The 26,378-nt window shown below is 44.9% G+C and overlaps 1 long non-coding RNA gene across 1 annotated transcript; it reads left to right on the top strand.

Moving 5' to 3' along the window:
- Positions 1-6,675: 6,675 nt before the first annotated feature.
- LOC117073267 lies at positions 6,676-24,737 on the top strand. The gene is made up of 3 exons (XR_004433189.1): positions 6,676-6,904; positions 7,005-7,159; positions 24,688-24,737. It is a non-coding gene; the product is annotated as an uncharacterized LOC117073267 (long non-coding RNA).
- The last annotated feature ends 1,641 nt before the right edge of the window (positions 24,738-26,378 follow it).

Here is a 26,378-nt window from a genome sequence, read left to right as displayed (position 1 = left end):
GTAGAGGTTTCTCCCTGTGATCATCTGTATCCCCCTGTCTGTTTCTGCAAATCTGGGGGCAGCAGTTTGCCCTGGGACCTCAGTTCTCTGGTGGGATCTAAGAAGAGTTGTTGATTTTCAGTTTGTTCAGCTTTTTTCTTGTTGTGTGGAAAGGAATGATGACTTTTAAACTCCTACCGTGTTGGCAGTCACGTGGGGATTTTGTAAGATGTTTAGATTCAGGGTATTTTCTGTCATGTAAATCACTTCCTAGGACACTGTATTAAAAATTCTGTCAAGATGGATGGGTGAGATTTGTGTATTTGATCAAGCAGATATTTCCAGGAGGGCTGAAATGGGATATGTTGAGCAAGGCTGGCATTTCTAAAGTGTGGTGACCTGTGTGCTGCTTAGAAGGAGAGGTGGTAAAACCTTTGCTAAAACTTGGAGGCAAGGTGGTCTTGGATAGGGGTGAGAGAGAGGTGGGGTGGGGATAGAGTTTGTGGGGAGCAGATTGATGTCTCCCGGGTTGGAGGCAGGAGGCATCCATTCTAACTCTTCCCCCTCCTTTTCTCTATTTCTTCCTCCCTTTCTTTCAATTGCCACATTCAGAGATGTTCTGAAAAAAAGCTCTGGGGTGGGGTGTGGTAAATAAGTGTTAGAAATGAGAAAATCTTACTGACTGTCTTGCTTTTAAACTGGGTCTCCTAAGTCAATGGTGCAGACTCTAAAAGTAGAATGCTTTTTATAGAATATAGCTCATATATGTTCTGCAAAACGCCTGAGGAAAAAAAGTTACATATATATATATGTTTTACTTTTTTTTGAGAAGGTAATGTATTCACATTCTGGTTCAAAGTTCAAAAATTCTAAGTACAGCACTGAAATCTTTCTTTCTCTGAAAGTCTGCTTAGTTCTTGATCTCTTAGACAAGTTGCCACTGTTGTTTGTTTCTGGCGTACCCTTCCAAGGTTGTTTTTGAAATGCATCTCCAAGCCAATACAGAGAGTGTTTGCCTCCCTTTTTAGAAGTGGTTGTTGATGACTACTTCTGTTCTGTACTTCGCTTTTTCACTCAACAACATCATCTCTTCAGAGCTCAGAATGCATTTTTTCCCACAAAAATGTGGGCTTTTTGACTTGAATCATATATACCTTTATATTATATATCTTTTAAAAATTACAATATTAGTACATATTCATTGAAAAAATATAAAATAGCCGGGCGCGGTGGCTGAAGCCTGTAATCCCAGCACTTTGGGAGGCCGAGACGGGCGGATCACGAGGTCAGGAGATCGAGACCATCCTGGCTAACACGGTGAAACCCCGTCTCTACTAAAAAATACAAAAAACTAGCCAGGCGAGGTGGTGGGCGCCTGTAGTCCCAGCTACTCGGGAGGCTGGGGCAGGAGAATGGCGGGAACCCGGGAGGCAGAGCTTGCAGTGAGCTGAGATCCGGCCACTGCACTCCAGCCCGGGCGACAGAGCAAGACTCTGTCTCAAAAAAAAAAAAAAAAAAAATATATATATATATATATATATAAAATATAAAATCAGTTCTAATCCTATAATCTAGTGATAACCAGCATTATTTTTTGGTTTATATTCTTCTAGACTTTGTCTTAAGAATGCATGTATTTTTTTTAAATAAAAATGAAATCATATGTGACATATTGCTTATAGCCAATTTTAGGAAATATCCTTGTTTACTTCCTTAGGGTAAGTTCTTTGAAGTAAACTTCCTTAATGAGTAGGTATGCACTTTGCAAAGGTGTTTAATGCATATTTTCAAGTTGTTCTATGGGGAAGTTGTACCACAAGCAGAAAATGGGAGGTTCTTTTTTGTTTTTTTTTTGAGATGGAGTCTCGCTCTGTCACCCAGGCTGGAGTGCGGTGGCGCATCTCGGCTCACTGCAAGCTCTGAAAATGGGAGGTTCTTTACCCAGGAATCTGCACAAATACTGCCACCTTATAAGAACATAAACAAACTTTAACATTGTCAGTGTAATGGTCCAGTGAATCTCATTTTAATTGGTGTCTTTGTGATTCTCAGGCAACTTTAGTAGTCTGCGTATGTTTAGGGCCATTTGTGTTTATCCTTTTTTGTTTTGTTTTGTTTTTTGTTTTTTTTTTTGAGATGGAGTCTCACTCTGTCGCCCAGGCTGGAGTGCAGTGGCGCCATCTTGGCTCACGGCAAGCTCCGCCTCCTGGGTTCACGCCATTCTCCTGCCTCAACCTCCCGGGTAGCTGGGACCACAGGCACTCGCCACCACGCCCGGCTAATTTTTTTGTATTTTTAGTAGAGATGGGATTTCACCATGTTAGCCAGGCTGGTCTCGAACTCCTGACCTCATGATCCGCCCACCTCGACCTCCCAAAGTGCTGGGATTACAGGCATGAGCCACCACGCCCAGCCCATTTATGTTTATTCTTTTGTGGATTGCATTTTCATCTTATTTTCCTATTTTTCTGTTGGGATATTCTTCTTTCTCTGATTAATTTGAATTGATCAATCAGATTATCAATTAATTTGAATTTATTAAGTGATTAATTTTGCTCCCTGGTTAATTCAGGCCCTGCAGGCAGACGTTATGTCCTTTCCTCCCATTTTGCTTGCAGGACCCTGGCTGTGAGGGTGGTGAGCAGAGCTAACCTGTGCTCCTTTGGCCAATTCACTTGTATTTGGCTTGTTTCCAAGGTTCCTGAGATACCCCATGATCTATTGAAATGAACACTGCATAGGATGGTAGGAATCAGGAATCAGAAAGTGTAAACTCTGTGTTAAGAAATATTTCTGTAGTAGAAAATCAAATTTTCAAAATAAAACTCCTCCCCCTAAAATCTTAATGTTCGAGGTACAAGAAAGGCTTGCTTATTAAATGCTATTATATCCCTGTAATAGATGCTGTCATTATAACATAACTGTGTGGCTTCCTGCCATATGTCAGCACAGCTGTGGCATTGCATAGGATTTTGCTGATGTGGTTCTGGACAGACAGGCCAGGCTTGGAGTCATGTCCTATCACTTATCAGTTGTGTGACCTGAAATTAGTTACCTGATCTCTCCAAGCCTCAGTTTTCTTCCTCTGGAAAATGGAGATGACCATGGTAGCTAACTCATAACAGTATTTCAGGGATTGAATGAGAAAATGAATTTCAAGGCAAACAGTAAACACCCAATTACTATTTCTACTATCTGTTACTATTATTATATTTTACTATAATCGTGATCAGTCTGAGATTTCCTCCAGGAAGTACGTCCTAAGTTCCAAACAATTTATTCACAAACCCTCTTTGAGAATACAATTGATTTGTTGACTTTTCATTCATTCTTTCTTTTTTTTTCTGACAGGGTCTTGCTCTGTAGTCCAGGCTGGAGTGCAGTGGTGAAATCTTGGCTCACTGTAGCCTCCACCTTCTGGGCTCAAGCGATTCTCCCACCTCAGCCTCCCAAGTAGTAGAGGGGACTACAGGTATGTGCCACCACACCTGGCTAATTTTTGTATTTTTTTTTTGTAGACATGGGGTTTCACTATGTTGCCCAGGCTGCTCTTGAACTCCTGGGCTCAAGTGATTCTCCTGCCGTGGCCTCCCAAAGTGCTGGGATGACAGGCATGAGTCACTGTGCCAGTTGATGTTCTTTATATTCCCCAAATTGTACTGAATTCTCTTAAACTCTTAAAACCAAGGACATGAAAAACAATAAACACACCAGATCTTGCACACAGAGTACTGAAAAATGTCTGCTGAAAGAGAGAAAGCTAGGATGCAAACACGAACAATATAAACATTGTCATTTGTTCACTAAATGTATGTTGAGTGAAAGAACAGATGTTGTCCTGTCTTGGATTCCTTCCTCAGAGGGAAGCCTGGGCGACACAGCAAGACTCCATCTTGGATAAAAAACAAAACAAAACAAAAAACCAAAAAGCTAGATAACATCTTGGTATCTCCTCCCTTGTGGTTCATTTAAGCAGCCTCCCTGTTCTTACTTTCCAGTGAGGTGTAATGGCTATCGTCATTGGGAAAAGAGGCCCATGGGGATTTCTGCATCACTAATTTGGATCCATAGACCAAGAAACTGGAGAGCCATGCCATGAAGGTGGCAGCAGAAGCAGCTGCCATGCTGTTTCTGGCTGAATAAACCAGACTTAAAAGCTGGAAACTGATAGAGCCCTTGTAGTTGAGTGCTATTGAATATTCAATTATTTATTAGATTTACCATTGCCAGGCACAGGACCAGTGCCATCCTGAAGATGTCAGAGCTGCCCACACTTCACAAAGTGAGGGGGAGAGTGGTGCCATGGGTTAGAGTTTCTGTGGGACTCTAGTCTGGTACTGGGCCCCCTGAAAAGAAGGTTCTGGCATTAGGGTTGTTTGAGGAAAAGGCGCCTACCCCAGCCCCCTCACGCGGCTCTGAATACACGTTAGTTTTGAAAGACAGGAATCTCCACCATCAGGGACCCTGTGGATATCTGTTGACTGTGGTACCTCCTCACCTTTATCTGCTAATAGAAGCCCATGTTTGATACACATTTATTAACATCCCAAGACAGTGCTGTTCCCAGAATACCTTTGGCAAATGGTTTTGGGTCATTTAGTCTATTCACCTATGTAGAGAGAACCTGGCTTTCATATTATCAGGCCTGGTTTCAACAAACAGACATTTGCGGAATATCTGCTGTGTCAGCCACTGAGTTATATGTGGAGTATGGGGGATGGGACAGAGGGTGTGAGGGCCTCTGTCTGGTGGGAGCTCACTGGAGGGAGGTGTTGTAAGTACAGTGTACTGGTGGGGGAGGCGCTATAATGGACAGGCAGGGTATATAGAGTAGTAGCTAGGAGTACAGGCTTTGCCATCAGGAATCCCTGGGTTCAAATTCCAGCCCCCCTTCTTCACAGCTGTGAGCAACCAACTTATCCCCCTTATCTTCCTTTGTGAAGTGTGGGTGATCTCCCTTCTACAGTTGCTCTGAGATGAGGGAGAGGACATGGTTAAAGCACTTCCACAAGGTTCAGCTCAGAGGAGGTACCCAATAAACATGGCTATTGTCGCCATTTTTCTTGTGGAATGCCACAGCAACTGTGGGATAGAAGATGAACAAAACCCAATCTGGAATGTTCAGCCCTGGCAGGGCTGATGTTGGCCAAATAAGAACATGAACATGTGCCATGAATGTGCCCAAAGAATCTCCAACAGGGTGATCTGGCCCTTTAAGGAGGCTGGGGAAGGCTTCCCCCAGGAGACGTGACCAGGTGGACAGAGCCGGGAAGAGCTTTCAGGACATAGGGCTCAGAGTGTGCTAGACTCTTTGGAGGTGAAACAGGGTCTGAGTGAAGGTGGGTGGGTTGGAGAGCAGAAGCGAAGAGACTGTGGAGTGAGAGAGGGGCTGGGAGGCAAGAGCACCAGACCAGGCAGGGCTGCCGGGATGATTTTGGTTTCCATTCTCAGAGCAATGAAAGCCACGCGAAGGTGTGAGCAGAAGGCTTTGTTTGTTTAAATTTTACTGCAAGGCGCTGTGGGAGGAAGGGGGGATGGGGGTGGCCACCGTGCTGGGCAGGGGCAAGCCAGGGAAGATGTCTTGGAGGAGCTGGCCTTGAAGATTGAGGGCAAAACTAGGGAAAGAGCGTTTCAGTCTCTCTAGCCTCAACAGAGAACCAAAGTGCAGCAAAAGCTTATTCCTGTGCCTGGATTCAAGCTGTCTATTCCCACGGAGGGAGTATGTGCTGACCCGTTGGAATTGCAGTTCACCTTCCTATGGAAAGAACGACTGTCAGGTCGCGACTGCTAAGGCAAGTCCTGAGAGCCTAGGCTTGGCTGGATGGTTCCCTGTCCATCCTCATTGTAGGAGAGGGCCGCATGGCATGGAGTAGGGAGCTTCCACCTTCCAAAACACCAGCTCAGCAAAGTGTTGACCCATTGGCACTTGGTCATGAGTGATTGTGAAAGGACCAACGTTTGTGGACAATCCACTTGTCTTATAAATTAGCGCATATGCGAAGATTCCTGTAGGATAATTGCACCCATGCACGTGTGTTTCCCCTTCATCCTTCCAGAGTAAGGGGTAGAGAGGGTGAAATGAGAGCTTCAGGGATGTGCATGATTTGCAGATTGTTAGACTTGCGGAAGCCTCAGGGAGCAATCTTACTGCTGAAACCTTATTTAGTTGTGTCAACTGCAATTAGGCCTTGTGATTTCTGAAACTGCAGGAAGTTTTATTTTCTTTTCAATTGTAATCTAGGGATACATTTTTTACAAGGTGAAAGGAGGGCACAGCTGGTGGCCGAGGGAGAGAGCGGACCATCTGCCTGCAACCGTGGCTCTTTTCTGGGAAGGTCCTGCCCTTTGTGTTGCAGCCCATACACAGTTGAGAACCAAGGTGCTCCGGAGGGGCCCCAGGACTGGTGATTGGGAGGCTGACCTCCTGGCCCATTTCTGTCTTATTCTTAGACAAACCACTTCTGCTCTCGAGGGCTCATGGACTCCGCACTACAGACACACGAGTCGGTAAAAGGGCCATTGCCGCGCTGCCAGCACTAGGTGGCGCCAGTGTCCAGATGATCCGCACTGGCGGCGCGTGGGATCGTCCAGCGCTATGGGCTGAGTCCGATCAGTAAAAGCAACAGCCCTTAGTGTGAAGGTTGATAGGTGTCTGTCGCGGTGGTCTCAGCCTTCGGTCTGCCCCCTCCCCAGACCCCCCGCGTGCTCCCACTTCCCCTACACCCCGCCCCTCTCATGCTTTCCAGGGAGGCGGCTCACCTGACAGTGCTCTGCCCAGGGGGTGCTCGGGTCCTATCCCCCACGCGGGCTCCCCCAGCCCTGCCGCGGACCCAGAGTCAGTCTGGGCGGTCCTGAAAGCAGCTCCCCAATCCGCACTTCTTTCTCCTGCGGGGTTTGGGTTGTGTCTGTGGGCTTTGTTTTCCAGGTGTGGCTCAGCCCTCCAGTTCAGAAGGCGGTGGCTGGGGGGAAATGACCTTGGCCTTCTGGGGGTTCACTTGACCCAGGGCCCTTAACATATCCTGCAGGTCCCTGGCCGCCAGGTGCCCCTTATCGGCGTGACCTGGGCAGGCTAGCTAGCCTCGTTGGGCCTTGTTTGGGACCAGACTACACCTACTCTGCGGTGAGGATTTACTGAGGCAGCCTGTAAAAGGGCCCTTCCCAGTGCCTGGAACAGAGACTGGTGAGTATCATTCATTCACTCACACATTCACTCATGCCAGGATATGAGCGGTTCCCACCCTTCCTCCCGGGCGAGCAGGGAAGGTGCCACCCACTAGACTTTCCTTTGGTGGCCTGGGAGTTTCTGACACCTCACGGCAGAGAGCGGCTCTGCTTCCTTCTCCGCTATTTGGGAGGGTGCTGCCGAGGCCTTAGCTGCCACGACGTCGTGTTTGGCTTGGCAATAGGGAGGTTTCTTGTCCTGGACTTGGCTTCTCTTCCCATTTCAGTTATGGGTTTGGGCCGTGCAGCCACGGGGAGCAGCGCCCTGTTGTTTGGAAGGCTGTTCTGTGTCCCATCTCCCACTGGCACACAGGCAGTCACGGCGGCAGGTCAAAGGGCCCGGGCCAGAGTCTCCAGGTTGCTGCGGCCTTTGAGAGTGTGTTCAATGCGGGGGATGGCTGACCTTTCAGTCTGATTGGGTTCAGAACTGCAAATAACAGGAGTGATTCATGACCCTCTAGGGGACCCTGCTATCTGTAACGAGAATGTGGATTTGGGTAGGAGGAGCACTTGGTTGGTGAAATAGAATCAAGCTCCTGTGTGTCTTGGGGTGGAGGTTGGAGGGGAGCCCCTGTCCAGTGCTGTTGGTCCTTGGTGGACCTCAGAGCTTGGCCCACCCCGTGGTGTCTCCAAACAGAAATGGAAACCCAGCTTCTTGCCTGGGCTCTTTACCCTTACATAGGAGAGCCCCCTTGGGGGCTCAGCAGGGGAGATGGGTACAACCAGACCTACCATCAAGACCATGGTGTCCTCATATGCTGTGAAGATTAGAAGAGATGCTACTTGGGACGGCTCCCGACCCGTGTATAGGAGGCACCTGGTGTATAGGAGCTAATCAAGCAGCTCCTGGTTCCCTTCCCCTTCTCCCTGTAGCTCTAGTAAGATGGATGGAGGCCAGAGAATCCTTTCTTCCTCTAGAGAGAGCCTGGGGACATCTGCACCTGATGGTCAAAAGTCTGTTCTCGCAGGTTTCCTAAAGGGAGCCCTGGTCTGGGCGGTACTGGGCCTTAACCTCACTCCTGGTGTGTTTGTTTATTGGCAAAGTGACTGCAGGGAGGTCACAGGGCCCCTGTGAGCCTTGGTTTGGGCTGCCTGCTGCCTTGTGGGTCCCAAATTCCTTGCCAGCTCTAAGAATGCATGATGAAAGGGAAGGCTGCCCCGCGCTGCATAATGGCATGATTGGGGGTGGCACCGCACAGCCCAGTCTCCCTGTGGTGTAAAGAAAATCACTTTCACCCCTGCTAAGCTTCAGTCCTTACAGGCAGAGTAAGGAGAGAGCCGATCACGAAGGCCACCTGCGTCTCAGCTTGCCAGCTCGGAACACACAAATGAGAATCAGTGCAGGACACCTGTTGTCAACCCTGACTGTGCATTAGAATTCTATAGAAAGGTTTTCTCAAAATTTCTGGCGGGGCGCGGTAGCTCATGCCTGTAATCCCAGCACTTTGAGAGGCCAAGGTGGGCGGATCACCTGAGGTCAGGAGTTCGAGACCAACCTGCCCAACATGGCAAAAACCCATCTCTACTAAACACACAAAAAATTAGCCGGGTGTGGTGTCAGGCACCTGTAATCCCAGCTACTCAGGAGGCTGAGGCAGAAGAATCACTTGAACCTGGGAGGCGAGGCGGAGCTTGCAGTGAGCCGAGATTGTGCCACTGCACTCCAGCATGGGTGACAACAGTGAAACTCTGTCTCAAAATAAACAAACAAAAAACAAGCAAAACAAAAATGTCCATGCCTGGGCACCTGAGACCTGTTAAATCATAATCAATGGAGTGGGGCCATAGTTTTTAAACTGCCTTGGAGGGTTTTAATGAATAGCCAATGGTGAGACCCACCTTGGAGCCTCACCTCTGCTTGCAAATACCATGTATTTAATGCCACAAGTCCCCTTGCTTTCCACATCCCCTGGGAAGGGTTCTTCACCCTTTCTTACCAATCAGAGTGACCTCACCTAGGGTATCTATTATACTCAATGGATCTGATCTGTTGGAGCACACTCACACCTTTTTGTCGTGTAGCACTTTAGGCCTTTTAGAAAATAGTTATTTTTCATTAAAAATAAAAATTGTGTATATTTATAGTATACCACTTGATGTTTTAACATATGTATACATTGGCCACTATAGGATATTCTACAGCTATAAACAGGAACAAAATCATGTCCTTTACAGCAACATGGATGCAGCTAGAGGCTACTATCCTAAGTGAACTAATGCAGAAACAGAACACCAAATACTGCATGTTCTCACTCATAAGCTAAACATTGGGCACACATGGTGTATTAGTCTGTTCTCACACTGCTGTAAAGAGTTACCTGAGACTGGGTAATTTATGAAGAAAAGTGTTTTTTTTTTTTTTTTTTTTTGAGATGGAGTGTCACTCTTCTTGCTTAGGCTGGAGTGCAATGGCAAGATCTCAGCTCACTGCAACCTCCGCCTCCTGGGTTCAAGCAATTCTCCTGCCTCAGCTTCCCAAGTAGCTGAGATTACAGGCACCCACCACCATGCTTTGCTAATTTTTTTGTATTTTTAGTAGAGATGGGATTTCACCATGTTGGCCAGGTTGGTCTTGAATTCCTGACCTCAGGTGATCCACCTGCTTCATCCTCCCAAAGTGCTGGGATTACAGGCATGAGCCACCGCACCCAGACAGAAAAGAGGTTTAACTGACTCACAGTTCCACAGCATTAACAGGGAGCATGACTGGGAGGCCTCAGGAAACTTACAGTCATGGCAGAGGATGAAGGTAAAGCAAGCACATCTTCACGTGGCGGCAGGAGAAAGAGAAAGCAAAGGGGGAAATGCCACACACTTTCGAACAACCAGATCTTGTGAAATCTCATTCACTCTCATGAGATCAGCAAGGGGGAAGTCGGCCACCATGATTCAATCACCTCCCACCAGGCCCCTCCCCTGACACGTGGGAATTACAATTTGAGATGAGATTTGCGTGGGGACACAGAGCCGAACCGTATCACAAGGACATAAAGATGAGAACAACAGACACTGGAGTACAAAACAGGGGAGTTGTGGGGCAGGCAAGGGTTGAAAAACAACCTGTTGGATACTATGCTCACTACCTGGGTGATGGGATCAGTCGTACTCCAAACCTCAGCATCACACAATATACCTTTGTAACAAATCTGCACGTGTACCTCCTGAAGCTAGAATGTAACCTAAAAAATAAAATATGTATACATTGTAAAATGGCTTAATAAAGCTAATTAACATAGGCATTGCCTCACATACTCCATTTTTAGTGGTGAGAATACTTAAAATCTACTCTCTCAGCAATTTTTAAGTATACAGTGCATTGTTATTAACCGTAGTCACCACGCTGTGTTTGGCCTTGCTCCTTGCAGTGCGCTGCTGCTGGACAGGGAGTAACCTGGGAGCTGGCTATTCCGAGCCCTTCCCCCCATTCAGATTGCCAGATGATTCATAGGCATAGTAAAGTCTAAGAAGCTCTAGTTTAAAAAACAGATCTTTCTTCTCTCTCTTTCACATTGTTTTTAGTGACAAATTTCAAATGTACAGTGGAGCTGAAAGGATTTTACAGTGAATATTCCCAAGCAATTCCTTTAGCCCCAACCCAGCTTTGGAGTGGGCAGAGTTCTGGAGGAGGCTCCTTGGAGGCAGCTGCAGGCAGTGGTTCTCCGCAGTGCCTATTGCAGATCCTGGTTCAGGAAATCTGTGCTCTGGGTGACCATGTGTGTATTAGGGCAACTCCTGCTAAATGCATGTTTTTATGATCTATGCAACTCCCTTCCATTGCAGGGAGCTCCAGTAGTCTGATAAGTGTTCTTTCCATCTTTGAATCTCCAGGTCTCTAACAGTGCCCGGCACATAGTAGGTAATCAAAATATATTTCTTGAATTGACTCTCTATCCCCCAGCATGAACAACGTGGCATGAGTAATTGATTCTGGGAGCAGAGAAGTTAATTAGTTTCCCCAATAACAGTTAATATGAATTTGGTGAACTGGAGAGAAACGGAAATTGACTAAGTCAAGATAATTTCGTCTTCCTAATGAGCTGTTTGTGCCTTCATTTTCTAAGGGAAGCTGGCAGGTATTGCCCTTCCTGGCAGATTCAATCTTTATCAGAACATCAAAGACAAGTGGAGGCACTGTGTTTCAACTCTGGGTTTGCTGATGAAGAAAACGGCTCCCTTTACCAGAACTGGTCTCATGTTATATTTTACTGGGGTCGTATTAGGGAAGGATGGAGGATGAAGAACCCTGTGAAGGACTCTTCTCTACAATCCACCTCCTTTCCATTCTTCCTTCCATCCAGCACGGGGGAGATGAATGGGCTATGGTTATTCTCAGAATTGTCCTTGGCACAATGGCTGTCCCTCTACCCTCAGCCATGAAGGCATGTCTTCTGCCTAAAGTCTTCTTCATCCTCTAGAGCCCATAGCATGTGTCATCTTCTCCAGAAACCATCCTGCAAATCCCCACTCCCTCCTGCCAAATACGATTTGTCCCCCTCTCCCTGGGGCTGCCACAATGCCCTCCACTTTCCTCTCACGTCTTCCCAGTCTGCATGCAATCAGCACTCATCATCTGTGCTCCTCATTCCAGAGTCAGAGCTGCTGAAGACGGGGGACATCTTTTATTCTCTCCAGGTTTGGAAAAGGGCAAATGTGGTCCTACCACCGTCCCACCTTCCGTAAGTGTCCATTGTGCTCCCTCCTCACCTACCTGAATTTCAGGCACCTTGGAACTTGCTGGATTGCCTCCCCCAGCCCCCGGAGGCATCTAAGTGCTCATCTCATTCTTCCTCAAACCCACCATCCACGCTTGGCATTTCCTGGATGGAGCTTTTGCTCATTTTACACAAACTCGTTTACAAAAATGTCAAAATATTTGTGGCCATTGGAAAGAGATTCTGACAGAGACAAAAGCCTCTGAGATCCAGTTTACAGAAGGGCACCCCCCTTTCACCATGCAAAGCACCCAGGTCGACCATTCACCCTCTTCTCTACATAATAGTCTGGATAACTATTTTTAGTGGTGAGAATACTTAAAATCTACTCTCTCAGCAATTTTTAAGTATACAGTGCATTGTTATTAACTGTAGTCACCATGCTGTGTGACTGATAACTGTGTGGCTGGATAACTGGGGATATATTTCCTAACATAGATGTCAGGCTGCTCTGTTTTGTTTTATTATATACATAGTTTCTATAAATTATAGGCGTGTATTTCCCTCCATCCCCCATAAAAATACACTAAGGGTAGATAAAGACAATTACAAATCTGCCAGCTAGATCTGTGCAGGCAGGAAGCGCACTAAGAGTGGGTAGCCGAGATCAGCCCGCGGGCTACTGTGGCTACAAGGATACAGAGGTAGAGGGAGCTATGGTACAACACGGTGAAGGGGGACACTGGCCAGAAACCCTAAGAAGGTTGAATTGATTTTCCTTCTTTTAAATTTAAAAGTTTTGTGGGTACGTAGTAGGTGTTTATATTTATAGGGTACAGGAGATATTTTGATACAGGTAGGTAATGCATACACCGGGTGTCCTTTACCTCAAGCATTTATCCTTTCTGTTACAAACAATCCAATGATACTCTTTTAGTTATTTTAAATGTATAATTAAATTATTTTTGACTATCGTCATTCCATTGTGTTAGCAAATACCAGGTCTTATTCTTTCTAACTACTTTTTTGTACCCATTAACCATCCCCACTTCCTTCTCCCCACCCCCACTACCCTTCCCAGCCTCTAGTCACCATCCTTCTACTGTCTATCTCCATGAGTTCAATTGTGTTAATTTTTTGCTTCCATAAGTAAGAAAGAATGTGTGAAGAATATTTGTCTTTCTGTGCCTGGCTTATTTCACTTCACATAATGGCCTTGACTTGGCCTTCTAGATCCCCCATCTCCTGTCAGATGAAGCCTCTGGTTTATCCCCTAATTATAATGCAATGCTAGTAGGACCTAGTAAAGAAAATAGCAGAGCGGGGTAGGGCATGATGTGGAGAGGGCAGAGGGTGGGGAGGAGGAAGCAGGTGGAGAAAAGAGGGAGCCAGACCTCTTCATTGATGTGAGCAGGGTGTCCCCTCATATCTTTGAGTCTTGGCCAGAGTGCTGCTGAGCTTTTCAGGCCCCTGTAGACTCAGGGCTTTCAGAATAGAGTGAAAAGAGTCCCTGCTGCAGGACTCAGCTAGGGAGTGGGGAGTGGGGCCGGGAATGTTCTGCTGGTAGGGTTGGGTGAGGTCCTGCAGGCTGCTTGGTCTCTGAATCCTGGCCAGGGTTTGGGGGAAGCAGAGAGCCAACAACATTCAGTTATGTTTTCCTCATCTCCCTGCATGTTCTCATTTCCCTTCCTCCTAGTCCAACAAGTAACTGTCTCTGTGTCCATTGTTTCAGGGAGATTTGTGGCAGGGGGGAACTGATCAGCAATTCATTTAGACTTTTGTATTCTAAAAGTCCCTGTCCTTAGGGAATAGCAGAGGGGCTGAAAGATGATGGGAGGAGTCTTGTGGGAAGCTTCTTGCAGCATTGGTGGTGGTGGTTTGGGGGCAGACCTCCCGGGCGGAAGCAAAAAATTAACATGATTGAACTCATGGAGATAGACAGTAGCAGGATGGTGACTAGAGGCTGGGAAGGGTAGTGGGGGTGGGGAGAAGGAAGTGGGGATGGTTAATGGGTACAAAAAAGTAGTTAGAAAGAATAAGACCTGGTATTTGCTAACACAATGGAATGACGATAGTCAAAAATAATTTAATTATACATTTAAAATAACTAAAAGAGTATCATTGGATTGGAACCGGGGTGGCTTCCCTGGGTTCTTGTGGAAGCCCCAGGAAGAATGTCTGCCTTCCACACTCCTTGACCCAAATGCCTACAGAACTCTCGCATCAGTGAGCAGAGGGGCCAGCAGCACCTCTGTTCGCCTGCTGATTCTTCCCGCATGGGTGCTGTAGGTGATGCTGTTATACACCATCCAGATCCCCCTTCCCACTGAAGGATGGATTCCTTGGCTGCTGGGGGTGCTGTCGGATACTGACATTGGCTGAAGAAATCTTTCTGGTTCAAGGTCACGCTCCTTTCCTGGGACAGCTGCATCCAATGACAAGTAGGGACAAGAGTATGAATCCCAGGATCCTTTCACCACAACTAAAGGGCCATGAAGTCCCCCAGCTCTCTGTAGGTGGGCTGAGGCTGTGGTTGAGACTACAGAGTAGCACAGCTTCTTTCTCTGCTCAGTTCTGTACCTTCCTTTCTCCTTTCCCAAGGGTTGACCCAATGAGCACTTCCTACTTAACTTCCTGCATGTAATCTCGCTCAAGGTTGACTTTAGGGAACCCAATCTATGACAGGTACAGAAACTATTTCTCTCCTATGAGAAAAACAAAACTTCAGGGCAATGATGCAGGGGTGACCGTGGCTGTTGACATCTGGCGGCATCCTAGGAACAGGATGGCCTGGGGAACACAGCCTTTTCTGATGGGGATACCTGATGCCCGACCCCCCATTTATGGGTGCCCTAAGAATATGTGGGTCCAGGATTGGCACATCCTACAGGTCTTACAAGAAGCTGGACATCTGGATTTTTTAAAAATGTGAAATCTCTTGATTAAAAAAAATCATTATGTGGGTCAAAAAAGAACAAATGCCTCTGCAGCCCACATCAGAGGTGTGGGTTTTTAGATCGTGACCCCGAGTCCAGGCAGACAGGGCCAAGGCAGTCTCAGAGGAAATTCCACACCCAAATGCCGCATGTACAAGGCCCTGCGGACAGTGGTCAAGGACCACAAGGGTGACCTGTACCAGTGAGACTCCTGTGGCTCACACTTGGCGGGTGCAGACCAAATCCCCAGAAAGACTGAGCTTCAACATCCCACCAACTGGAGGAATGGGACTGTGAGTCAGAAGTCAAGGGGAGTGATGGGAAACAGAGAAAGCAGTATTCTCGTTCACCTGAGTGTGTGACTCAAGATTCCCTCTACGTAGATTGATGCTACCGGAAGATTTCCAAAAGCTGAAAGCTGCTCCCGTTACAGAAATCTCCACTCCAGAGGGGCTAAGTCACTATGTATAAAATATCAGGGTCTATGAAATCTCATTCAGTTAGATTTAATTGCATTAATACTACTATTCAATTCTGCCAAAGGTATGTCTGAGATTGTTTTTTCTAATAACACAAAAAGCTCAAGTCTGGATGAGTTTAAAGTAATAACCCTTTAAAACATATGATTGAATGTGGCCCTGCATGGCACCAAGATCTGGGACGGGGAAACTCAAAGTTGATGTTGATGGCATTAAAGAAATGGAAATAAATGGTTTCTTTCTTCCTCTCCCATAATTTATTACAGCAGCTTGATATTTCTGTGAATGATTAGAAACCAACTATTGTCTAACCCTTCTACTTCAGACCTTCACCTCAAACGGCATGTTTGTTTCAGGCTGGAAGGTACACATGGAACCTCACCATCCTGCACTTCTCCATCAAGTGGAACCTAGTGTGAGGTGGTCTAGTCATGAGCCCATCCAAGAGTACGTCAGGTGAATCAGTTAAGAACTTAGGCTTAATTCGTCTTCGCACCCTCGGGCCTAGCACAGCACTTAGTACAGGTAAAGGTCATCATTAACAGAATCCCCCGGGTCACTGAACGTAGGACCCTGGTCTAGGGCTCTTATTGATTTCTTTTTCTCCCTTGTCTCTCACATCCATCCATTCTGCTGTGGAGCCCAGTGATGCCACTTAGGACAGGTTTCTTGGGTCACCCTCCCTAAGCCTCTCTACCTGGACTATCTCAGAAGCACTCACCCTGTGGCAGGGCACTGCCTCATACCACCCCCGAGGCTGCCAGCAGGATCTTTCTGGAACACAAAACAGGCCTTGTTACTTTGATGCTTAAGAATCTTAGAAGGTACTTCATTGACTTCCAGCCGAAGCATAAACTTCTCAACAAAGCGTCAATGTTTTCTCCACCCAGCCTCAGTCAGCCTCAGTTCCTGCCCTAACCATCCTGCTTCTCTCTACCCAAGCTCCTCCAGGTCACCTGGAGACCCAGCTGGAGCTGGGAATAGGATTCACCCTCTGAGGAGGCTAAGAGCTGGGCTTTGAAGTCAGAAAGTCCCGGTAGTGTGTCCTGCCACTTCCCAGCTGGGCAACTGGGCAAGTTAATGACCTTTCTTAAAGCTCCCTGTCTCCTTTCCTGGAAAACCCGGTTGACACTCCTGTCAATGCCCATATGAATGCCACTCTTTCTAATACTACTTGCCACCCAGGTATGTGGTGAGGATACAGTGAGATTAAAAAGCCTTAGTAGAGTGCCAGGCACAGGGTCAATGACGAATGAATGCAGGCTGAGCAGGGAGGTCTGGAAGGGGTACGCAAGAAAGAAGCTAAGAGGGGCTGTCCCTGGTGGCAGGACTTTGAGGAGTTTTTTTTAAAGTGCCTTCATCATATTTTATGTTAGAATATTGTAAGGTGTCCTACAACATGCAGGTCTTATCAAGCAGGAGTTGAGAACGATTTCCTCTCTAGAGCCTCTCTAACTGTCCTGGACAAAATGTGTCCCCTACCTTACACCTCTGTTAGTGCTTTGTACCTACTGTAACCTGGCCAGCGCAACAGGTAATCCTTCATTTGCCCTGCCTACAGTCCACACTGGGCAGTACCCAGGAACCGTGTTTGTGTGGGTTTCAGTTTGTCCAGGACTTGGCACAGCCCAAGGCATCAAGTGCACGCTTGTTAATTTGACTTGAACTGAAGCCTCTCTCACTGCTGTCAGGTTTTGCTTTACATGGTTTCAGTTACCCATGAATCTCAGTCTGACAATACTAAATGGAAAATTCCCCAAATAAACAATTCATAAGTTTCAAATTTCATGTCATTCTGGATAGTGTGGTGAAGTCCCATACTGTCTTGCTTTATCCTACCTGGGACACAAATCCTCCTTTGTCCAGGGTGCCCATCCACAATGTAGATGCCATCCACCTGGCAGTCACTCAGTAGTAGGTTCTGTCAGGTTGACTGTCAAGGTGTTGCAGTGCTGGGTTCTGGTAATCCTTATTTCATTTAATAATGCTTCAAAGCGCCAGAATGGCGCTCTTCTCTCCCTCTGAGCCCTCTGGTCCTTTGTGTGTGGTGGGGGAGTTCCAAGTGCAAGGAGGACTTTCCTGATGATGGCAATTCGGATATGCCAAAAAGAAGTTGCAAAGTGCTTTCTTTGAGTAAAAAGGTAAACGTTCTCAACTTAATAAGGAAAGGAAGAAATCCTGTGCTGAGATTACTAAGATCTATGGTAAGAACAAATCTATCCATGAAATTGTGAGGAGGGAAAAAGAAATTTGTGCGAATTTTTCTGTTGCACCTCAAACTGCCAAAGTTATGGCCACAGTCCATGATAAGTGCTTAGTTAAGATGAAAAAGGCATTACACTTGTGGGTGGAAGGTTTGAGGAGAAATCGCAATTGATGGCAACAGGTTGCACCAGAAAGCATTGAGCTGATACCAAGGCTTGAGCAAGAGATTTGCTGAAACAGATGACGCCAAACCATTTGCTGCAAGTAAGAGATGATTACACAGATTCAGGGGTAGGTTTGGACTGAAAAATACAAAAATTGCTAGAGTTGCTGCATTTGCAGATGAAGAAGATGCTGCTACATTTCTGGCAGAGTTGGAAGTTAATTAAGGAGAAAAGATATCATCTAAAGCAAGTTTTCAACTGCAACGAAACTGGGCTCTTCTGGGAGAAGATGTCCCGTAGAACCTACATTCATAAAAGTGCAAGGGAGGCACCAAGGCCACAAAACATGGAAGGATAGATTGACTCTGGTATTAGGTGACAATGCTGTAGGGCATATGATAAAGCCAGGTGTAGTGTACAGAACGAAGGATACACATGCTGTCAAAAAACAAAACCAGGCCAGGCACGGCGGCTCACGTCTGTAATCCCAGCACTTTGGGAGGGTGAGCTGGGCGGATCACAAGGTCAGGAGATCAAGACCATCCTGGCTAACACGATGAAACCCCGTCTCTACTAAAAATACAAAAATTTAGCCAGGTATGGTGGCGGGCGCCTGTAGTCCCAGCTACTCGGGAGGCTGAGGCAGGAGAATGGTGTGAACCTGGGAGGCGGAGCTTGCAGTGAGCCAAGATAGTACCACTGCACTCCAGCCTGGGCTACTGAGTGAGACTCTGTCTCAAAAACACCACCACCACCACCACCACCACCACCACCACCACCACCACCACCAACAACAACAAAAAGCAGCAATAGACAGTGCAACTGGCCATCCTGAGTCTGATTGCTATGAAAAAGAAAATGTTGATGTTGCATTTTACCTCCAAAATACAACCTCATTGCTTCACCCTCCTGACCAAGGCATCATTCATTTTGTCAAGGTCATGTACACTTGCCTGGTACAGTCATGTACTATGTGATGGACATTTAGATGAACAATAAAGGAAATACATGATGGTGGTCCCATAAAATTATATCGAAGCTGAAAAGTTCCTACTGCTTGGTGATGTTGTGGCCTTGGTAACATCATGGTGCAATGCATTACTCACGTTCATCAAAGCTGTAGTGCTGTTGGCGCAAACAAACCTACTGTGCTGCCAGTCATAAAAGTCTAGCACAGGCAACTATGCACAGTATGTAATACTTGATAACGATAATAAGTGACCATGTTACTGGTTAATGTCTTTATTATACCTTTTATCATTATTTTAGAGTATGCCTCTTCTACTTATTTGAAAAAGTTAAGTGCAAACAGCCTCAGACAGGTCCACTGCAGAAGAAGCCATTGTCATCTAGCAGATGACAACTCCAGGCATGTTATTGCCCCTGAAGACCATCCAGTTGGACAATATATGGAGATGCAAGACAGCAATGTTGGCAATCCTAGACTCATGCAGGTGTTTGTGTGTTAGTTTTTAACAAAAAAGATTAAAAACTAAAAAAAAAAAGAAAAAATCTTATAAAATAAGAAAATATTTTTGTACGGCTGTGCAATGTGTGTTTTAAGTTAAGTGTTAATACAAGAGTAAAAAATTTTAGAAAAATTAAAAGTTTATAAAGTGAAAAAGTTATAGTAAGCTAAGGTTAATATATTATTAGAGAAATGAAAGTAATTTTAAAATAAATTTAGTGTGGCATAGGTGCACAGTGTTTATAAAGTCTGCAGTAGTGCACAGTGATGTCCTAGGCTTCACATTCACCCACCACTCATTCACTGACTCACCTGGAGCAAATTCCAGTTCTGCAAACTCCACTCATCATAAGTGCTCTCTTCGGGTGTGCAATTTTTTTTATCTTTTATGCCCTATTTTTATTGCACCTTTTCTATGTTTAGGTGCACACATACTTACCATTGTGTTACAATTGACTGTACTATTCAGTACAGTAATGTGGTACAGCTTTGGAGCCTAGGAGCAATAGGTTATACCATACAGCGTAGGTGTGTAGTAGGCTCTACCATCCAGATCTCTGTAAATGCACTCTATGGTGTTCATTCAATGATGAAATCATCTTATGACACATTTCTCAGAACGTATCTACAGCATTAATCGGTGCATGACTGCATTTGATCAGCAATGGATGCAGAACTTAATCTAGACATACTGAAGTGCAACCATTCACTATTGCTAATGGGACAACATTCATCAAAGCTGCAATGGATGAATTAAAGCCAGAAATTGCAAATGCCTGCTGGAAGAACTTAGAGAGCGAAGTCACAAATGATTTTAAAGGCTTCTTTGGGATCAGTGGAGAAGTTAGGAAAATCATTTGTGCAGCAGGACAAGTTAGTGGAGAAGGGTTGCTAACATGCTTGCTGAAGTGGAAGAAGATATTGAAGACCATCAAGAAGTGTTAACTGATGAGGAATTGGCTGAATTTTGAGTCATCTGCAGAGAAAGATGAAGAAAAAACTGAAGCAGAACGAGCAATGTGGTCATAATTGAAATTTGCTGAAGCGTTTTAAATTACACAGACATTAAAGGACAAAATTATGGAATATGATCCTAGGATGGAATGCAGTGTTAAAATTGCTCATATTCTCAACGAAGGATTACAACCTCTGAGGCAACACTTCGATGAATTGTAAATAAAGAGAACAACTGATTGCAATGTTCTTCTAGCAGTTTATGGCAGAAAAACAAAAAACAACCAAACCCTTCAATTCTCAAGGATCCCCAAACATCAGCATTGTCTGCTCCTGATGCCCAGCAAGCTACATCATCATGGCTCAATGCCTTGGGATCACCCAAAGCAGGTGATCCTCCTTCTGATGTATCGTCAGAAGGGCAGTAGAAGCCTAACAATACGTCACAATGCCTATGTCATTCGCCTCACTTCATGTCATCCCATAGGCACTGTATCATCTCACATCACCATAAGAAGGGTGAATGCAGTACAGAAAGACTGTACAGAAAGAGAGAGAGAAAGGGAGACCATATTCACATGACTTTTATTACAGCATGTTATCATAATTATTCTGTTTTATTAGTAGTTGTGGTTGTTAATCTCATATTGTGCCCAATTTATAAATTAAAGTTTATCTCAGCTAGGTATGTATAGTAAAAATGCATAGTATAAATTAAAGTTTATCTCAGGTAGGTATGTATAGTAAAAATACATGTATAGTAAAACTGCAATGCCTGCAGTTTCCGGCATTCATTGGGGGTCTTGGAACTATTCCCTGCAGATAAGGGCATACTACTATATACAGTTTCAACAGACATATTTTCTTCCATAAATTCACAGAAAATCAAGATGTTCATTGTTGAAATGCCTTAAGGGCTCGCAGGACGGCAGTAAAGAACAGCCAGCCAGCTGCGCATTTTGGTGAGCCTTTGGAGGGGCTCTTCTCTCCTTCTAAGCTGTCTGGCCCTTTATGGGAGCTGGGGGAGGGGGAAGATTTCCAAGTGCAGCAAGGACTTCCTGGAGTTTCTAAACACAAAGCTCTGATGTAGGGCTGTCAGGGCACCTGCTGCTCCTGTGGCTCCAGCTGCTCCCACTCCTTCCTGAGAAGATCCCCCAATAGCCCAACTCTCTGCGGCTCAGTGTCCAGCCCAGGGGGCTCATCTGGGAGCAGAGTCTTAGGCTGTCTGTGAGGGATCCTCACTTGGGGCAAGATGTGCTGATTCTTTCCAAGCAGGACACGCTTTGGTTTTAATCCTTAGTCTCAATGGACACTTTCAAAAAACATGTATTCATTTTCCTATTTTGGCAAATAGAGTATAGGTAGAATATACTGAATGAAATTTAATCCCTTTAAAAATTCTCTTTGGGTTATCTTATGATTCAATAAGATTCCTGAAATTAAAATCCTACATAAATATGTATTAACTTAATACATATTAAGGTATAACATAGTAAAGCACGTGTAATTGAATTAAAGTGTAACACAGTAAATTTAATTATTATAAATGTAATCAAGATATAACATAGTAAAAATATGTCAGTTGTGTCAGTCTTAAGCAATGGATTTTAAACTAAGTCATCATTTGTGCAACCACCATTCCGATCGAGATATAGGACAGCTGAGCATTCCGGAAGTTTTTCTCATGTGCCTTTCCAATCTATCACCCCAGCCCCAAGGTAACCACTCTTCTGACTTCCATTTATGAATGGTAAAAGATATTTAGACTTGAACGTTTTTCTCCAGAAAGTGTCTTGTCCTCTGTAATTGTCTTGTTTTAGAGCCAAAGTCATCTTGTGAGTTTTACGGCTTTTGACATTAAGATCCATGTTGCTTTTCCACAACTACAGGAATAAGTGCTGCTTTGAGGTTTTGGGATTTGAATGTTCTTTCCAGCTTTTATTTGGCTCTATCTGTGTTACTGTTGATCTGGCCACAGGAGAATGCTGGAATTTGAGATTTTTCTGTAGATTCTTCAGCTAGATGATCCAAGTTAAAATAATACAAGTAAGTCCCTCTTTTGACAATAGGTTTTAATATTAAAACATATGTTCTATTTACTTATTCTGTAAAGGATTTAAGATAACTTAAACAGAAAAATATAATATGTCATAGTGGGAACACAAAATAGATGTAAAAGAAGAAAGGAAACAAAACAAGGCATAGAACGGGTTAAGAGCCTTCCAAATGATAAGCACCATTTTGAGGTTCTTCATATTTGGATTTCCAGATAATACTATAACCTTTATTAACTTATTTAATTATAAACTATCAATCATCAAGATAATTGAAGTTTATCTTAAATGGACAAATGGCTTAGAGAAAATGTTCTTATAGAAATAAACTAAGTTTCTCTACAAATATTCTCAGATGGGAAGTGTTCAGAAGGCATTGATCCCACCTTCTGCTGAGTTGTTGGAAAAGACAAATGATAACTACTTTGGGCATAACTATCCCTCATAATAGAAGGCAACAGGCCCCTTTGCTTCGTGTTGGAAAATTCGCTCTGTTACAGGTGGAATGTCTCTCCCCTCCAAAACTCATGTTTGTTGAAGCTCAGTCTCCAGTGGGGCAGTATTGAGAGGTGGGGCATTTAAGAGGCAATTGGGTCATGAGTGGATTAATCCATTCATGGGTTAATGAATTAATGGGTTAATGGATTAATGAGTTATCATGGGAGGAGAACTAGTGGCTTTATAATGAGAGGAAGAGAGACTTGAGTTAGCATACGTTGGCATGCTCAGCCCCCCACCATATAGTAGCTGGCACCATCTGGGGATTCTTCAGAGAGTCCCCATCAGCAAGAAGACTCGCCAGATGAGGCCCCTCAATCTGAGAATTCTCAGCTTCCATAACTGTAAGAAATACATTTCTTTTCCTTATACATTCCCCAGTTTCAGGCATTCAGTTATAAGCAGCAGAAAATGGACTAAGACAACCTGTTAATCAGAATTCCTCATAAGATGATCTTTGAGATTTTTCATACTTAGAAATGCTGCTCCCACTCTTGTGGGTTGCTGGGAACAGGGGACAGGTCTGTCATCCTCACCATGTTATCCCTGGCATGTATCATAATGTCTGGTGTGTACTAGGCCTCTGGTGAATACTGCTGGATGTTGGGTAGAAGGCAGGTTCCTCATTCCTTGCAACAAGAGGAGCCAGGAGGGATCTGCCCCAGCACATTGCTCTTCTGCCTCACCCCTGAGAGCTCTGTGAGAGACTTCTCATCAACATGAACACATCTGTGTACATCTGTTACTAAACACATCAACATGCTTCTCATTTTGCTTTTTATCACAAAATGTGGTCCAACAGACAGGGTTCTTATGACATAAATGCTATTGCCCTAACTTTTTTAGAGAAAGATCTATTGTTCCAAATACTACACAAAATACATATCTAGGAAACCGCTGTGAGGTTTTAGTTGCTCTAACAAAGAGCTTCCAAACTTTTTGTGTAGAATGTCCTGGAAACCATTGAGCACCTCTAGTTTTCCTCGTAGAAAAAACCCTACAGTTAAAAACTGTTGCTGATATGCAGACACTGAAAATGGGCACACTTTTGTGTATTGCTGAATGCCCATTCAATCCTACAGAGGAAACACCTACTTTAAATCTCCTGTCTCCCTCACACATGTTGTTATAAATTATGGTCAAGATCATGTCTCTCCACCCGCCCCAACCAAACAAAAATAGAAGGTCTGCTCATGAAAACCCTGCTCTCGTTGCTAAATCTCTACGTTAAATAAAGGCAGCGCAGAGCGATTTCTACTAGGTGCTCTGATGCGTCTTTCAGTTCCTTTGCTCACCCGCTCCTCGCAGCGCTTGTTGTGCAGTGCCACATATCTCCTGTAGATGGCTCTACCTCCCTATTAGCGCCTTCTCTCCGGAAGCGACTGCCAAGTCTTTCAGCTCCAGTGGTAGCTCTAATGGAGTTGGAGCCAGGACCTGTGAAATGTAGCTCTAAACCTCACTGGCCTAAATGTTGGTGGATGCTGCTTATGCAGAAGGGTAAGCCATGGGACATTTAAATAAGGGGAGGCCTGAAAGGTCCACTTGGTGCGATGTCCTGATGGGTGGCATGGTCTAGCCTCAACGGAGATGCCCCGACCTGAAGTAACTCTGGGTAAAGCTGTAGATTCTATGCTCTCTTTGGAGCATCACAAAACATTTAAAAGCTCTGAGAAATTCTGTAGGAAGAAATCTGGTTAACTTTGCTTAACTCGGAATTTTATGAACTCAGGACCTGCTCATACCAAATCAAATGGTATTCTGTGGAATAAAACTCCTGGAGGTGATGTCTACAAGATTTCTGAGGGTGAGGACAAGAAGCTGGGGTTTCTGTCCTTTCCTGGGGTGAAAGAAGGGTGCGGCAGAGGCTGCCCACCTTTGGCAACTCTGCCTAGTGGCCAGTGATCACAAGGGGTGCATGTGTGCGGCTTGCCCAACACAATTTTTGTGGAAATTGTCCAATCCACCCAAAATTTGGGAAAAAGAAAATCCAATTTATTGGGTGCCTTATCTGTGCCAGGCACAGGGCTAGATTCTTTTATATGTTACTAATATATTGTTTATGTCATCTTCTCCATAGATACAATCTCCACTTCACAAGTGAGAAGACTGAGGAACAAAGTGATAGGGTAAGTTGCTTAAGTTTGCAAGATTTAAACCTGTCAGCCTGTAAGGCTCTTACTTTGTGTCTTGCTGTGTTTTCAATATATCCTACTAGAGAATTATTGAGAGCATTTTAGTAAGGAGGTAATTCAGATTTATTTCACTCTTCAGCAGCCTGTAGAGATATAGGGAAGAAAAGTGGGAGACCCAGGGAAAATCCCAGCAGCACCCCTTCCTGGCTGTGTAGCTTTGGCCAAGTTGTTGAACATTTTTGAGTTCTGATCACCTCTTTCATAAAATAAGAATTTCTTATGGAGGATTAATTAGAACTAACAGTATGGACTAAATACACCATCAGTGCTCCAAACCTTCTGTGTAGTTGGATGAGCCAGTTCTTGGCATCTCCACTAGCCACAGGCAAGTGCGGCCACTCACATTCTCTGCGGGGCTCTGAAGCATTAGGTATGGAAGCCAGTCCTGGGGTGACAGAACTCAGGTGGTCTCTTTTCATAACCCCTGAGGATGTCAGAGCCTTGGATGCTCGCCAGAAGCAGGTTAGAGAATAAACCCAAGGTAGTGTCTCAGTTATCAGAAGTCAGAGCTAAATTTAGGATACATCTGTGAAAGTGAATACTCAGCAGGCTCTGTGGAGTAGGGCTAGCGATTATCTGGCAAATTTGATTAATGTGGACAGGCTATGCAGATAATTTGTTCAGTTCTCAGCCAAATAGCCCCTCTTTCTCCTGAATATTTTTCTTCCCCAAACCATCATGAACCTCACCTCTGGGATCCTTCTCATATTCATTGTCTTCATTTGCATGGGTGTTCTTTTGCAGGAATTATTGAATATTTGCTTTGACTGTGCCTTTCACTGAGAATGAAGCTTATATATTGGTGACCTTGGGGTGCTGTTCAGCCCTTTGAATATTCCATTTGGCCCTCAGAGGTTAAAAAAGTTGAGCTTTCAGTAGGAAATTTGGAGATTTCACACAAAAATGTAGGTTCCTGCTTTCTCTTGAAGACACAGGAGGATGGAACCATGCAGGGCCACACAGAGGTAGCTGCTGCCTCTTCTCAGTATTCCCTGGTTTCTTCTGTCTCACCACGCCTATCCCCACATTCCTGCACTCACACCTCCTGGCTTCTCTCATCTGTGTTCTGCTGTGCAGATTGCCACCCCTGACTCCAAATGCATCCACATGAATGAGCCCAGATATGTCCTTCTCCATGATCCAGAAATGAAAACCTACATTGAAATAGATCCTTGGCACTTATCCCTTGTTTCCACATTCAGTGGTTAGTGATTCCCCAGTGAATGGAATCTACAGGTTCCGAGTGACTATCACACTGCTGCTGAGATTTTAGCCTTTGGACTCCATCTTGTACTGACCACCACCCCTTCATGGCCACTCACCTTGGGAAAGAACTCATCTCATGTACTCATCTACCCAGCTGGATGCAAGAGGGTAATTGGGCCCTTCCCCTTCTGTAGTCTTCACTCATGTCAAACAGGGTGCACCTTTCCTGACGGAGCTTTATTCCAGAAGCATCTGGATAAGGTAGAAATCAGGTTTCTTAAGGGAAGGAACTGGCTCCTGTGTTCTTCATATCCTTACATCTGCACAGGGATGCATACTGGTGTTCACTGAAAGATGGATTAATTCAACT

Source organism: Trachypithecus francoisi, unplaced genomic scaffold (assembly GCF_009764315.1).
Source record: "Trachypithecus francoisi isolate TF-2019V2 unplaced genomic scaffold, Tfra_2.0 Lachesis_group4, whole genome shotgun sequence".
NCBI lineage: Eukaryota > Metazoa > Chordata > Mammalia > Primates > Cercopithecidae > Trachypithecus > Trachypithecus francoisi.
Note: the sequence above shows the minus strand (reverse complement) of the source record. Positions and strands in the feature narration are given on the sequence as shown.